Genomic DNA, 17,912 nt, shown 5'->3' with positions numbered 1-17,912 from the left:
AAAAGGGAAACTGCACAAAAAGGTTGCTCCAACGGAAAGTCTTTCTAATGATAACACCAGCCCAGCTAAAGTATTCCACGTGAATGGCTATGTCACTAGAACCATTGTGTGAACATCGATATGGGGAGAGACACCATGATCCCATGAGCAGACCCCACCACCAGGATCACCAAAGACCATTCTCAGAGGCAGAGAGGAACAGTTCATTAAGAAGATCAACTCCTGGAACCTGGACTTAATAAATAGGCAGCAGTGTTTCAAGGTTTAATGGTTTCAAGGCTGACCAATGTTTAATGAAGTTAAAAATCACACAACACCAGGTTATAGTCCAACCGGTTTAATTGGAAGCACACTAGCTTTTGGAGCGATGCTCCTTCATCAGGTAGTAGTGGAGGGCTCAATCCTAACACAGAATTTATAGCAAAAATTTACAGTGTGATGTAACTGAAATTATACATTGAAAAATTGATTGTTAAGTCTTTCACCTGTTTGAATACCATGACAGTTTCACTTCTTTCATGTGTAAATCACAAAACCTTTTTTTAAAAAGTTGCATTCTCAGGTTAGCTGTTAACAATGGTGATAGCTAGACAATATGTTGAAGGTTTTAGCCCCCTGTGTTCTCTGTCTATGCCATGTTGTTTAGATTGATTCTAATCTAAAAAGTGAGATAATCCTTGCAGTGTTTGAGCTCAGAGTTCTACATGAATGCATGCAGTTTTTTGAGCAAAGTACAATGTAACCCTAAAAGTACAAATTCACCCCACAAAAATATATGTGTGCATGTGGGTCTTTGTCTGTGTGTGTCTGTCTGTCTGGGTTGGAGGTCGTGAGTGTGAGAAAGTGTATGTGTTTGTAGTGAGTGTAGAGTGTCTTAAGTCTGTGAGAGGGTGCATGTGAGAGTGTGGGAGTGTGTGTGTCTGTAAGGGTGTGTGTGTGGGTGTCTGTGTGCGCATCTCTGTATATGTGTGTCTGTGTATGTATGTATAGGAGTGTGTGTGTGTGTATAGGAGTATCTGTGTGTGTGTAGTGCAATGGTGGTCACCTGTAATGTGACATGAACCGAAGGTCCCGGTTGAGGCCCTCCCTATGGGTACTGAATTTAGCTATCAGCCTCTGCTCGGCCACTTTTCTCTGCTGCCTGTCCCGAAGTCCACCTTGGAGGATGGTCACCTGAAGGTCTGAGGTTGAATGTCCTGGACCACTGAAGTGTTCCCCACTGGGAGGGAACCCTCCTGTCTGTTGATTGTTGTGCGGTGCCCAATCATCCGTTGTCATAGCTACGACAAAGGCTATATATTTCCTGACGGTTTGAGCATACATGTCAAGCCCAGGTCAGCAACCCTCCGGTGGGGTCCAAGTTGACACCTTCTTTGGTCGCTCCTCTACAGATCCCTGTGATGACTGTTCCAGTTCCAACAGTGGGCTCATTGGGATTACTGCTGGCACTTTAAAAGAATTCCTGGAGTCTCATTCATCTGATGAACTCCTCCGTGTCTGCTGCAAGAACCAACACGTCCATTTTGGTGGTGGGGTAGAAGTTGCGACCCCTGCTTAGGACTTCAATCTCTTCCGGTCGAAGGTTGTGGTCCGATAAGTTGATAATAGACTTCCCCACAGTGATAATGTTATCTACTGTGGTGCCAGGGTGGGCTTTGCTACTACTGGGGAGAATGCCAAGTTTCTTCAGTTTTTTGTTCTTGGTGTGCATGTAAGTGGTATAGTTTTGTCACCTTGTCTATTTGGCAATGTCACGTAATTGTACTGCTGTATCCTGAGTGCAGGATGAGTGTATGGACTCCATCTGAATTTCAGTTACATCACACTGTAAACTTTTGCTATAAGTTCTGTGTCTTACAACTGTGTCCTCCACATTCACCTGATGAAGGAGTGGCACTCTGAAAGCTAGTGTGCTTCCAATTAAACCTGTTGGACTATAACCTGGTGTTGTGTGATTTTTAACTTTGTACATCCCAGTCCAACACCGGTATCTCCAAATCAATGTTAATGAATGTATCTTCAAATGGCATTTTTACATCCAATTCCTGGCTCTCTTGGTTTCCCACTGCACCATACTCCAGTTAACTACTGGGCATTCAGGCCAATACTTAACATAGACATGCCACATTGCCTTCACACACCTAGCAATGTTGTCCCTCTCACATGAACAGCTCACTTTTTCCACATACCTCCAACTTTACACCTGTGTCAGAAATATCGCCCAAAAACAATACTGCATAATCACTGACTTCCTTCCCTCAATCGTAGGGTAAGGTTACCCAAAATAGAAGGGAGGAGGCAGACCCAATATGAAACAAGGACACTTGCAACTTCTGAGTGTTAGAGAGGAGATGGTCATTGACAGCATGGAACCAGCTGCAATGGGGCCCACAGTATGCAATGTCTGAGGATGCGAGCTACTTTCTCCTGAAAGACTCAACCCCAAGTTAAGCATAATCCTACTATCTGATCAGATGAACTTGGCTGCTAATGGTGTGGCTATAAATCCCATTCCCCTTCCCTCCCAAAAACCTTCAGTCTTTTATTTCCTACTTTCAGACTACCAATAACTGCCATCTGCATAGTCAGTACAGTCTGTAGAAGAAGATCGTGAACAACAGAACAGGAGCAATGAAGATGCTTTGTCGCTTAATTACACTCTGAGCCACTAGTGCAGACAGTGCACCTATCTTGCACAGAAGTGTAGAGTTAGTGTCAGCATATGCCGGTCATTGAGCCAGAGGAAGAGGATGACTTATTTTCCAGCTCAAAGAAACAAGAGAGAGCAGACAAATACTACTCCAGGGGACTTAGTAGGTTAAATACTGAAATGCAGTGAACAGACATGCACAGGATGTTACGTGCATTTACTGGCCTTACCAAAGGCCTCCAGTCATGGTCAAGAAATGAGGAAGAGTTGGTTTCAACCTAATAGGTGGCATGGTTTGGAGCTTGCCACCTGTGCAGCCTCTGTTCCCACCTTGTTGAAGTACTGACATTACTGCCTCCACACTTGATGCAACATACTTCTCTCCTGTTCCAAAGTGGAAGAAAGACAATTTTCTCTGACAAACACACAGGTTTACTCAAACAACTCCAAAAATTCAGGAACGCTGCAACAAACAAAAAATAATTAATTTTTGTAAAGAAGGTGCATTTCTATTATAGGAATTATTATACTGTGTCATTTCTTTTCTCCAAGAATGGACATTACACACATTGTCAGGATCAGTATTGGCCCAATTTCAAATCAGGTCATTTAATTGGTCTGTATGATTTCAGGCTCGTGCTCAAGTTTATTGAATGTGCTTAAATGTAATCAGGGATACAGCCAAGTGTCCATATCTCACTCCTTGTGCCTCCTCCAGTTATATCTGCAATACAAAACTATAAACCATTAGAGGTATGTTGGATAGTTTTAAATAAGTAAGCCAGCACCCTATTGTACTTTAATTTTTATTTGCTTTGATGTTATGGGCTACCAAATCAGTATCACCAAATTCCACTAACATTCAATAAGAAGATGCAACCCTTAATTTCACTTATTTTTCCAGTTCTCCCACTCTTAAGAGCTTTAACTTGCATACTTTGATGCAATCATGACATTTAGAAAAAAACCCTATTTAGCGAATTGATACACAATGAAGTTATTCAGATCCAAAGGAAACCTTTACAGTATGTTTAACACGAATGCAACATGATTTAATTTTTTTTAATCTAGAAAAGTGATTACATGCTACTACGCTTGATCAAGAAGTGCATCCTCTGGAACATTGGACACTTTAGCAAGAGCACAATCTAGAGAAGTGCAAAAATAATCACCAAAACAGTTGGGGCGTGAGATCAAGAATAGAAAAGGGATATTATTATTGGCAATGCAGCAGTAAGAAAATTTGTAATTTGCTGAATTTAATTGAATTTTGATGTGCTGCAGGAAATTTTGAGATGATGATGGAAGTTGGGAATGAACACTTCTGAGGCTAAATGATATCGAAGGTAGTTCGAGTAAATGTGGGAGAACGTCATAGGAAACACACAAGCTCTAACTGTATTGCGCCAGTGGCTAAGAATTCAGGCATATTTTGTCTGAGGGTATCTGTTTTAAAACTTATATAAACGCTAGGATGAACAACTGATAAAGTGTAAAAAATCAGATGATAGATTATTGGAAATATATTAATATGGTAAGTTCCTATTATAAAAAATATACCTCTTCAAATTTTGAGAAACTGGGAAAGGAAATGAAGTAGTACAGGTGGTGTATTATTTTTCTGTCAATATACCTTTGAGACATGTCTATGTCATCACTATTTCATATCACTGACCTGAAAGCACAGAGGTCCCCCATCTATCCTGGGGTATCCAAACATGAAATGCTACTGGAACTGCTCAGTGCAGTTCTGTTGTGATCCAAATACATAATGTTGCCTGGATTCTTATTTACCTGTAATTGTAATGTTTCTGCATAATAGATTGTATATTATGAACGTCTTTTAAATTCTTCAATACTAGGACATCCACACCCACCTTATGCTGCAGAAATAACCTCTCCTGTTGGGGCAAAAATCACGTCAGTTGCAGCCAGGATTTAGGAAACAGACTTTAGATGGCAAGATGAATCTGGGAATATTTGATAAGTACATGCTGAGGGGAAAAAGATTCAAGTGCAATGTTAGAAGGAGCTTTGGATTGGAGAAATGTTTGCAGTTACTGTGAACTTCAAAGAACCAAAGCGAGAGCAGTGACAATTAAAATGAGGACTAAACACATACATTAGTTTCAAATGATTGAGTCCAGATGATCCTTTAGGAGCCACATCAGCTCTTTGATTGCAAAGTAATAAAAACAAGTAGTCTTTACAGATTACTGTCTATGAAGTTAGAGCTTAACAGTTATGTTTTGCATGCAACATGGAATGCCTGAGAGGTATGTCAAACTAGACAAATTACATTGTTTTTAACCTAGTTGATAGCCTGATCTTCGCAATGATTGGTACAAAGTCTGACAGTTACTGTAGATAATGGGTTGAATTTTCAGACAAGTGGAAATCTCATGTAGATTGTCACTCTTCTTTTTTTAATGAAGGGAGAGCGATCCACATGATAGGAGATTTCAATCAGGACTCCTTCAGAAATGCAGAGCCATACATTCATTCTGACAGTCCTTCCATAATGCAGAACGGTTAGCAGAAGACAAAATATGCCCAATTTTGTTGTGGTCAGTTGCCTATTCTATTAAAGTCAGAATCACTGACAACAGCTATCAAAGTGGTTGTCTAACAGTAAGTACATAAGGTAAGTACAAGTTTAAGGTGGTGTGATGGTAAAGTGCTAGATGAGTAAAAGATCGGTTACCATTGTGTGCCAGGTTGATATGGTGTCAGTACCTGGTAAGTAATGCCAGCAGGATAGGCTGCCAAATGATTAGGAGTTAGGGTGCTAGAGGTATTATGCCAGGTTCAGCTTGGGGAACAGTGGAACAATTCCAGAGTGGGGCAAAAGGGTTGGCTTCCAGGTGAGTGAAAGGGGTTCGGTCCTAGAGCAGGTGCAGATGAAAGTGATGACAGATTCTGAGCAAAGGAGAAGATTTAGACCTGAGGTATAACACTCCAAATTCTCCAATTTAAGGATTTCTGGATTTGAGGAGTTGTGGAAATGTTCAGCAAAATCTTCAATTTCTGGACAATTCCTTCAGAATTGCTCTGATGGGGATTCTTCAGAGTTCCCATGAGCAACATATGTCTGTGTTAGAATGGTGAGTTTATGACATTTGGAAAATCTGAGCTAAACGTAATCCTGGTGATTGTGAAATCTATCTTTATACCACATTAAACATGGAGCCTGAAATACTTGCACCTTGAATAAATAATTAAAATGCCATCAGATTAACTTTTGATATGAATGTTTACAGTAAACAGGAGAAAGGTTTAACAATTTTAATCTTAGTCCATTAATTTCTGTCTCATCTTGATTAGTTCAGAAGGTCAGATAACTTCATTACTTCAAGTGTTTGTGGGCTTACATTGATTACTCTGCTTAATAAAAAATTAGATGTGTCACTGTTTTTGATAGCTGCTTTTTAAAAATTTCTGTATAATACTAAATTTTTTACTTTTTTTGTTTCTGGAGAGATTACTACTCCAGATTGATCTGAGTAACCTTGAGCCTGAACAGCTTAATTTGATCATTTCTGTACTGCATTCACAATTTGGTCATGTTACTGAATGATTTTTGCTCTTTGTTGTTTTGGATACGATCATTTATTATCATGTCACAGTTTGGTGTTGGCATTCATAAATTTATCATTGGCTAGTTGAGAATATGTTTTGGAATGTTTTTAGTTATGCTGCTATATAAGTTCTTAATCCTAGGTGAGCAACAATACAAAAGAAAGAGACAATACTGTTGCAAACAAGTAGAATAGAAATACTTAAAGTTCAAGTAAACCATTGTTCCATTCCCTGGGACATTGATCACAGATATTATCAGTCAACCATCATGCTCTTCAGCCATCTGCTCAAATGGAGTTGCCCTATTGTTGCTTGTCTACTTGGTGAGAAAAGAAATTAAAATATTGGCCTTGCTGAATAATGTTTCATTTATCTGTTTCATATAGATATGGAGGACACATTGATTAATTCTGCTGATGACCTCTATATGGAGTAAAGAGATAATAATTCTCTTTACTGCAAGAATACCTACTGGCCATGTGGAAAATTGAGCTGTGTGATCATAATGTCAGATCACATGGAACTGAAATGTGTGTCTGGTGGATTGTGGAGATGGCATCTCTTATGTACAGTCAAAAAAGCCTGAGTTGAAACCTAATCTTACTATGCAGTGACAATGATGGACAGATCCATACAACCAGAAGCATAAGAACAAAATAGCATAAGAAATAGGAGTTAGTGTAGGCCATTCAGTCCCTCAAGCCTACCCCATTATTCTACAAGATGTCTCTCCAAATAAGCAACGGACTGTCTTTTTGATTCTTCCTACCAATTTGCCACAATGTATTTAAGACTGTGATAGATAGGTTCTTGATTGTCAAGGGGATCAATGGTTATGGGGAGAAGGCGGGAGAATGGGGTTGAGAAACTTATCAGCTCTGATTGAATGGTGGAGCAGACTTGATGGGCTGAATGGCCTCATTTCTGCTCCTATGCCTTATGGTCTAACATTTTGCTCACTCACTCGATTCATCTATCGTCCCTTCCAAATTCCTTATATTCTCCTCATAACATGCCCTCTTATCTATTTCTGTATCATTAGTAACTTTGGATGCATTAGACTGTACCCTTCCTTCAAGTCACTAATATAGATGGTAAATAACTAAGGCCAAGAACTGAACTTTATAGCATTCCACTAGTTGTGTCCACCCAACCCATAAAAGATGCTATAGTCCTGTCTCTACCTTCCATATCATAACTAGTCCTCAATTCATGGTAATGCATTACTTCTGATACTGTGGGCTTCTATTTTGGGGGCAATAGTAAAGGTCCTGCTATGTTTTCCCTAATAATGGATTCTAGCATCTTCCCAACAATTTAGTCAAGACTAAACAGCCAATAGTTTTCTGTCCCTCTTCCTTCTGAAACAGCTATGTTACATTTGTGATTTTTTAAATTTGTCAGAACCTACACAGAATCCCGTGGATTCTAGAATAATTTGATCAGTGCCACTATCTCTATGGCTACTTTCTTTAAACCCTCAAATGCAGACTATCACATCCTGGCTACTTGTCTGCCTTCAATCCCATTAATGTGTCCAATATTTTGTTCCTCATGGCAGAGACTATTGAAAAACCTTTCTTCCAATGAGTATCTTGTTTATCTGTTAACCTTGGGATGTTTAGAGTACCTTCCATGATCAGATGTGGATAATTTACCTGCCATTTCCATGTTTTTCATTACAAATTCCTCAGTCATGTACTGCAAGGCTCCTGCACTCACTTCAGCCACAATTTTACTTTTTATTCTGTAAAATCTATAACTGTTGTTTTTTTTACATATTTTGCCAATTTATTTTGTAATTAGATTTTTATTAATAGTGTTTTTTAACCTTCTAGAGACAAACAGCAAAAAGCATCTGAAGTGAAAACTGGAAACAGTATAGTATGGAGGGGAAAGTGTTCTAACACCAGTTTGATCACATGACTAGCCTGGACAGGACTGACTTCAAAGCAGAAGAGCGAGGAATTTTGTCCTAAGCAATCTTAACACTTTGGATGCCACATGGCACTATGCCAGGTTGTAAGATATCTGATTTCTTAAAAAAATTCTGCTGCCAATGCCTAATGTGGCTCACAGATGCCTTGACTTGGTTATCTCGATCACACAACACAATGCAGGTATGCACTGTGTGAAGATGAGATTTACTCCACAAGGACTGCATCGTTGTCACTCCCAATAATACCATCATGGATAAATGTAGCTGTGCCAGGCAGATTAGTCATGGTGTTGTCAAGTATATTTTTTTCTTCTTGTTGGTCCCCCATCACTGAAAGCTAAACCTGAGATCCCTGGTTTTGTGGGTGAGAGTTTGATCACACCCATTCAGGCTGCTTCTATTGTTCCAACCTTTATAAAAAAAAACCCAAGGCTTCACAACTTGTTTATCTTCCCCTAGACTGCTTGTCACCCGTCCCTTAATCTCTCTCACTAAAAGAAACAGGACAAAACGTACCACAGCATCATCACAGGCTGAGCATCCTTACAGAAGCAATTTGGCATGGATAGCCCTTGAACTGTTGTGGATCTGTTCACCGAGCTGGGAATTTGTGTTGCAGACATTTTGTCCCCTGTCTAGGTGACATCCTCAGTGCTTGGGAGCGTCCTGTGAAACACTTCTGTGATGTTTCCTCCAGCATTTATAGTGATTTGTATCTGCCGCTTCCGGTTGTCAGTTCCTGAAACTGAGCTACAAATCTTCTCCCAAACTTTGAAGCCCTTGAACTCTCGAGACTATTCCACAGATTTTCCTGATAAAACACTTTCAGGGAGAGAGAGGTGAGTGAGGTGTGGCAAAAGTATAAATAAATAATCAATAAAGGTGATATCTTGGAGTGAGGCATGAGTGAAGTGTTAACTATACCTTTACTCAAGAATTGGAGATGCCAGTGTTGGACTGGGGTGTACAAAGTTAAAAATCACACAACACCAGGTTATAGTCCAACAGGTTTAATTGGAAGCACACCAGCTTTCGGAGCGACACTCCTTCATCAGGTGGTTGCTCAACCACCTGATGAGGGAGCAGAGCTCCGAAAGTTAGTGTGCTTCCAATTAAACATGTCGGACTCTAACCTGGTGTTGTGTGATTTTTAACTTTACTCAAGAATAGCCACAAAGCACATGTGAAAAGACCTATATCACCTTAACATCAGTTCAAATAGAATTGGAATCTTCAGGAATTCAAACCAAATCTTTCTCGCCATTCCTTGTGTATAGTTATGTTTACTAAAGCCTGTTAATGTTTACTCACCTTGGTGTAAGCTTGGCAATAACATATTCTACATTAACCTGAATCAAGTCAGGTTTAATTGTCACTGGCATTTCAATGCAGTGCTCAAGATTGTCTGAAGAAAGGTTGCTGGACCAAAACATTAACTCTATTTTGTCTCCACAGATTCAGGCAGATCTGCAGAGTTCTATTGCAATTTCAATTTTTCTTTCTGATTTCCAGAATTTGCAATTCTTTGGGTTTTATTTGCTCAAGGTTGTCTACTGGTCCCCTTGCAGTCCACGAGCACAAATCTAGCCCTGCTTCTGGACAAAACCTAAGCCGTCAGAAGTAGTCCTGCCCAGCACTGTGTCAGGGTCTTCAATTATGATGGGTGACTATTAGCAGGTGTGGCACCTTGACTGTGCCTATTCATCATTCTCCAAACTTTCAGGAGCATGCATAACAACTCATTGTCATAAATATATTGATTACAAAAATGGGTTGATAGTGTTGCTATTGATTCAAACTCAGATGAGAAATATCTCACCATTTCTATAATACATTCTAAGTGTAATGAAATGGAGCACTAAAAGTTTAGGCTCCTGTCATAATTTATCCTCCAATCTGCAAGATCACTCGGTGTATGCTGCCTAATCAAAAAATCTTGCACAAATTCACAATAGCTAAATAACACAGACTCAATAATCTTCTCTTTCATTAAAATGCTTTATGAGAAACCAATGACATTTTAAGTTCATTGTTGATATAACTATGCACAGTCAAAATTTCCTTTCCAGATCACATCGTAATGACATTTATCACCTCTGAATGAATTTGCTTTGATCCATGTCAGATTTGTCATCTACCAAGAATTTAATGAAGCATGAAGAACTTCAACTCTTGACCCCAAAGTGTTACACAAGTACCACAATAATGCCTAACTTTCAAAGCTGCTGTAATGTTTTTAAAAAATGCACTTCTAAGTTTGAGTGAAACTCAAGCAAACATTCATTTAAGGACAAATGGTATTACTGATTAATACTATGTTTCTTATAATTAATTTGGAAAAAAGTCAAAAAGTCAAAAAGGTAAAATAATGTGGACATTCAAGAGTTGTGAAGTAATAACTACCTTCTTGCCTGTAACCTTGCCTTATGGTTTGTGCCACGATTTGCTAATGTGTGATGTTACAGTGTGATGAATGGTCCATGATCTATTTATGGCAGTGAAGTCTTACCCTACTCTTATAACTTCTTAATTATTAGTTTACAGATGAAAGTAATTGTCTCTAAAAGGGATTAGCCTTGAGTGCCATTCCTGCTCTTGAGTAACAAAAAAAGCTACTGTAGACAGCTAATTTGTAAAGAACAAATGATTTATTTTCTGAAATCAATTTGCAACTAAAACAGGGTCTTTGTACATATGTACATCATTTCTGTGATGATGTCAGCTCTTTTGGACTGATTTCCAACATATACACAAAATTCAAATAGTGTAAATAATCGGAGGAGATTTTAATCACACTTCAAAATCCATAAAGTCACGTTAATGCAGGAAAATGATACGCAATTAGCAATAACATTTTGGAAATCTGCCACCCATTGTGGATAACAATACTTCTAGAATAATACATAACATTATATTTAAAATTAAAAATGTGGGTGTAACCGTTGTTACTGATTATTTTTTAATATTTATACTACTTGGGATGGATGAGGTATCTTGAAAAGCTGGCATTTGTATCTTCTCTGATACAAATGTAATTATGTTCAAACCTCCCTATTGGAGGGATGTTGTGAAACTTGAAAGGGTTCAGAAAAGATTTACAAGGATGTTTACCAGGGTTGGAGGATTTGAGCTATAGGGAGAGGCTGAACAGGCTGGGGCTGTTTTCCCTGGAGTGTCGGACACTGAGGGGTGACCCTACAGAGGTTTATAAAATCATGATGGGCATGGATAGGATAAATAAACAAAGTCTTTTCCTGGGGTGAGTGAGTGCAGAACTAGAGGGCATAGGTTTAGGGTAAGAGGGGAAAGATGTAAAAGAGACTTAAGGGGCAATGTTTTCACGCAGAGTGTGGTACGTGTTTGGAATGAGCTGCCAGAGGAAGTGGTGGAGGCTAGTACAATAACAACATTTAAAAGGCATCTGGATGGGTATATGAATAGGAAGGGTTTGGGGGAAGATGTGCTGGCTGCTGGCAGGTGGGACTCGATTGGGTTGGGATATCTGGTCGGCATGGACGAGCTGGACCGAAGGGTCTATTTCCATTCTATACATCTCTATGACTCTATGAGACTCTATTTCTTAACCCGATTGCTACTGACTTGAAAAAACATTCCTTTGGAACACCCAGTAACATTCATAATTTTGGGAACTATCTATTTCCCCTCATTTAAATGTTTTCAGGAAGGCTTACATATATTAATTAGTGAATGGGTGTGTTCCCTTGTTTGGTGCCTACATTTCCATTTTTTTCCCCAGTCCAATACTAAATTATTGAAGCGTTGTTAAAGGCTAACTCCAGTTTCCAAGAGCTTACGTCATATAATGAAAAGGGTGCAAATTGGGAGATTTATATCTATGACACAGGGTAAACCTTCCTGCTCAATTAACCCAGCAGCACAAAAAAAAATTATCCTGTGCAGTAATCTGTGAAATTTCCAGAGGTCAAGAGCTATTCAAAGTAAAAATTAACAACTTTATTTCTTAAAATATAATAGAGAATAATTAACTCACAACTATTTGCACTCCTTCCTCTAACCTATCTTTTACCTTCACTTTCTACAATACTGGTCCAAGAAAGCCTCTCGATTAAGATTTATAAACAAAACTTCTTATCTCAAAACCAGGCAGCTTTCGGATCTTCTCTGTATTCTGGTCTTCTTTTCTTCTTGGGGATTCTGTTTCACAGGTTACTGATCGATAAAGGTACCTTTTAAGAGAACTATTTTTCAAGCAGTCTTTGCATGCTAGTAGCTTAGCAGTTGTCTTCTCAACTATTCACTTTTTCCCAGTCTTATACCCCAAAACATCGGATTGTGTCATTGGCTTTTAAGATTGTCAATATACTCAATTCAAACTGGATTGGAGTTTAGTATTTTTGGGGTATAATTTAAACTGATTGGCCAAATTCGAATTTGTTTTTGTCTCATAGCAACTCAGCCAGTGCTGTCTGTTCAGAACCAAATGTTACATTTTAAAGTCTCCAGCACTAGGTGTGCTTGCCAAGTCCTTCACTCTCTTAAAGGTACAGTACACTTCTACACCTTCATATCACTATTTTAATTTATTTATTTTAGAATTTAGATTTGAGAGAATGGCATGTGGCTTTTGGTCAATGTATCTGAAGTGGTTTACTGATTACATTGCAAGTATTTCTGTAACCATGGTGATTTATTTTAACACAATATGAAAAAGGGAATTCCTGCTGTGTAATCATTTTGTTTTCATTGGGTTATATTGTACAAGTAAATAAAATTAATAGTTGTGCATCAGGCTTTCAGTTCAGAAGATCAGAGTTTTTTTAATCCTTTTGATTAAATGAAATGCTATAGCTTGTTAAAAATAAAACTTTGGAGTTCAGTTTGTAGTTTAGTGAAAGTCTTGGTTGAAGCTAGATGTATATAAAAGGTTGCTTCTAAAGAAGGAAAATAATTTAGAACGAAAACTAAACTCTTTATATACAGGTAAAACGTTTCAGACTAGAAATGTTTGGTTAAAACCCCACAAGTGTTGTTTGAAGCTGAAAATATCTAAGGTTAATTGTACAAAGATTCAAGGAAGAGGCTATCAGATTCTCGAGATGCAACAATGAAGCCACAGCAAAACTGAGCCTTTTCAAGACTCTGTTATCTCACTTTTTAGATTAGAAGCAGTCTAAACAGTATAGCACAGACAGGAAACATAGGGGGCTAACACCTTCAACACAGTATCTGGCTGACACCAATTGTTATAGTTAACCTGAGAATGTAACTTTTAAAATAAAGTTTTGTGATTTACATATCAAAGAAGTGAAACTATCATTGTATTCTAACAGATGAAAGACTCAACAAACAATCAGGGGATTTTTCAATGTATAATTTCAGTTACATCACACTGTCAACGTTTGCTATAAATTCTGTATCTTACAATTATGTCCTCCACAACCACCGGATGAAGGAGTGTCGCTCCGAAAGCTAGTGCTTCCAATTAAACCTGTTGGACTATAACCTGGTGTGGTGTGATTTTTAACTTTGCTGCATCACTATACTATTTACTCAGCCTCTGGAGAAACTATCTGGGAGAATGGGTCCATGAGGATAGACAGATTGATGATGGCAAGAGCTTACTTTATGAAGCTTCCTTTGGTTTATTCCTGTTTCACTCACAATTTTACATTGTGTTTCTGGTTGGTACAGAATTATGTCATGGTTTCACCATTATGTCTGCACTTACACTGATGCTCATACTTCTGCTGGTCATTCTGGTATGATCATTAAAATGTTGCTTGTATTGAGTAGCCATTATTTGGGTCAGTGAAGTGATACTGACCAGTTGAATCTCTTCTCTCCAGTGGACAGGATTTTTCTTCTGGTAAATCTTTTTCTCTATCTGCAATTAATCTGGCTCTGTCTTTCTTTATATGAACATGGATTACAAGTAGGCCAATCAGCCCCTTGAGCCTGTCTCACTGTACAATTATGGCAGATCAGATTGTTATCTCAAATCCACATTCTCACCCACCTCTGAAAACCTTTACCACCTCACTTATCAATAATCCATCCCCTTCTATCTCAAAAAATATGCAGATTCCACTTCCACCACCTTTCTCATGACTCTCTGTAATAAAAGAAAGCAGTCTTGTTTCTGTTTTAAATCAGCAATCCCTTATTTTTGAACAGTGACCTCTCGTTCTAGATTCTCCCATTAGAGGAAATATCCTCTTCACTTGCTACTCTATTAGGACTATTTAAGGTTTCCTATGTTTCAATGAGGTTATTTAGAAGGGCTTATTCTTCTAAACTTCAACCTGTATCAGCTGATCTTGTCCAACATTTCCTCATAATATAATCTCTACTGACATGATTTCCAACATAGCATCAAAACTTATGGGTGGGATCTTAGAGGTATAAACAATGTGGGCTATGGTGAGACTTGTGGCAGAATTGGACAAGAAATCCAGCAGCCAGGGCTACCTTGCCATCGTAAGCATTTCACGTTTTTTTAATGCTTTTCATAAGCAGTGTTATAAATTGTTCACCAGGGAGATTATGGCTTGTTAAGCACCTTGTTAATGGCTCAACTCGCGTCATTAATATTCAGCTTCCTAACCTACTAAAAACCTAACAAACAGGTAGACTTTGAGAATGATTGATATGAAAATCACAACGCGTGCCTAACTTTAATTCAATTGCTGCTTGCACTTAAAAGACCTCCATGTTGAACCCTGCTCACCAACATCGCAAGGCATACTCCTTTGGCACCAACTTCATGCACTCCACCTCCACGATCATTGGCATCAGATATACGTCAGCATCTAGAAAACCCTAATGCCACAACCCTGATCCATTTACAGGGTGCTTCTGCACTTTAATGCTGTAGCTTGGACAGGTATCACTGTAATGCTACAGTAAGGGCACTGTATTCAGGGACATATATCCAGCTCATTGACTGGGCCAGGCTGTATCACCACGGCCTCCACTTGCTGTCATAGTGTTTGTTCACTCAAAGCACATCTGGATGGACAGAGCATCCCTGCCTTGTATTACTTTGTCATTAGGTACATTTCCTTCTCAACCAGAGCTACTAGGTTCAAATTACTTCTGTTTTGTTATACCACTTTTTGTTGAAACAAAGCCAGGAAGCTTGTCATGGTCACCAGAAGGCCTCAAAGTCCAAAGGAATAGCATATGTTCAAGGGTTTCCAGCACATTGAGACAAGGGCAGCCTCCAATACTAGTCCAGGGACTTGGACATGGCCAGCCAGCCACTCAAGGTAAAGATGCTGTCTAAATAAAGGATGAGGAACCAAATATTGGGCAGTCCACCACCCACCTCAATGTTTTCTGTTCTATTGTGGGTTGTTTTCCTCATAAAATAAGAGATTGGCAAGAATTGCGTGTAATAAAAGAGGGTGGTTTAACAGTTACTTTCCATCAAAGTGGTGTGATGTCCTGAGTGAGTGAGTAGGCAGTGCAGAGGTCATGCAGGGATTGGGTGAGACCAAGTAGGGAAGCTGTTGCAGGCACTAGTAAGATCGTGATAGAGCATGAGCATTGACAGGGAGTGGATGGAGTGTTGGAGATGGAGTGAATGTGAGGTATTAAAGAGAAGTAGGCAGTACTTATGTTGGCCGAGTGGAGAAGGACATCAACGTTCCTCCTACATTTTTAGGTATATTTCAGCAGGTGAGAATGCTTTGACTTGGATGAGAACCTTGGACGAACTGGTATAGTCTGGTGTCATGGATTCCCCTGCTGATCCTGGGGGAACAGGAAGGCCCACCTCTGCACTATCCCAGTTCCTGGTCACACAATGTGGCACTTATTCCCCACTCCCTGTCATGTCCAAGGCAAATGTCAAGAGCTGTGCAGGGCAGCTCTATTATGGCAATTTAGGGTCTCTTATGTGGTGGTCCAATTATACAACTGGCTTTCTAAGAAGGTTTGCAATGCAAGGGATATCCTGACAGTGACAAGTTCTTCCAGGCATGGTAAAGTGGACTGGAATTAGACTCAAGGGGCAATGTTTCCTCTGAGCTGCAGAGCTGCTAAAGGTCCACATCCATTAACTTCCACTTCTGGAATCTCTTCTACTCTCTTCTTCCCCTACCAGGGGAGGTCCACACAGCAGTAATAACACTTCGAGGGAACATTGATGAAGAATATTATCGGATAGAATAGGTAGTTATTGAGTGAGTTTGATAAGATATGACAAGCAAACCTTTTCGGTCATGTGGCAAAAACCCTCCAAACAAAACACTACACGTCTTACTTTGTGGCTAAGGGCAAAATTTAGCCAAAGTCTTTGGTAAGATGTGAAATTCTCTGAACATCCTTTTTCTGCCTTGCAATGAAAATTAATTATATGCTTCAGGATATATGTTCTCTGCCTCTATTAACTGAAAAACATGCAGCCCTTTAATTCAGTGCAGTTTTTAAATTATTGTAGCTAGATTTGATTCTCTGCCTTTGCAGTGAATTGGAGGTGAATCGTTCCTTAGTATAAATCCATCTGAAATAATACATTAGCTGAGATACCAAAGGGATAGCATAGGCATCAGAAATGTAAGCCCAAGGGTTTGTACTGATTGGGGTGTACTGTGGTGCAATTACATACGGCCTTAAAGATATCACGACCATATGCTATGGGCCTCTAAGCTTTGACACACACAGTGACCCTATTATTTCTGCTTTAATTATAGAAGGTAAACAATTTATTATTGAGCAGTACAAGTTAAAGACTGTGAGCTGTTGCTTCATAAACTCCAGTCCAGCCACAAAGATACTCAATTGTATGTGACTAGTGGAGGAGATGACCATTTAAGGAGCTTTCGTATCAATAAGTAATGAAGAGAATGTCTCAAAGCTCTTTAGCACTTCTTGAAAAACTACCTTCTGTGCTTTCTCAGTTCCTTTAATACCCATCCTCTGCTAGGTTCCTATCTTATTCAACACAATCATGTACCAACTCTCTGGACAATGTCCAAATGTACAAAACACTTCATTTTTTTCAAATGCGTGTTTTATCATAATAGTACTGATGCATCAACTAAACATGACTAAAAATGGTGACTTAAATTACTTTCTTGTAAAAAGACTGAAAGTATTGTTTGGCTGGCTGTGCTGTGGCAACCACATGGGATATCTATGTCTTTATACTGATTCTTAAAGCAGACATGTAACTTGGCTTAGCTCTGCCCTCTCTAGCTGTAACTGGCTTGTCCCACCAGCTTCTTGTCACAAATAGTGTTTTTTTTTGCATAGCAATGTTGAATAAAGTATGTGTGGATTCACATTCACAGGTGACAGAATATGTCTACTTTATAAAGTGGAGAAAGTGAGGACTGCAGATGCTGGAGATCAGAGCTGAAAATGTGTTGCTGGAAAAGCGCAGCAGGTCAGGCAGCATCCAAGGAACAGGAGAATCGACGTTTCGGGCATAAGCCCTTCTTCAGGAATGAGGAAAGTGTGTCCAGCAGGCTAAGATAAAAGGTAGGGAGGAGGGACTTGGGGGAGGGGTGTTGGAAATGCGATAGGTGGAAGGAGATCAAGGTGAGGGTGATAGGCCGGAGTGGGGTGGGGGCGGAAAGGTCAGGAAGAAGACCTTCCGCCTAGGAACCCTCCAACCACAAGGGATGAACTCAGATTTCTCCAATTTCCTCATTTCCCTCCCCCCACCTTGTCTCAGTCAAATTCCTCGAACTCAGCACCGCCTTCCTAACCTGCAATCTTCTTCCTGACCTCTCCGCCCCCACCCCACTCCAGCCT

This window comes from Chiloscyllium plagiosum, chromosome 10, assembly GCF_004010195.1.
Source record: "Chiloscyllium plagiosum isolate BGI_BamShark_2017 chromosome 10, ASM401019v2, whole genome shotgun sequence".
In the NCBI taxonomy this organism is placed as follows: Eukaryota; Metazoa; Chordata; class Chondrichthyes; order Orectolobiformes; family Hemiscylliidae; genus Chiloscyllium; species Chiloscyllium plagiosum.
This window is presented reverse-complemented; position numbering follows the sequence as displayed.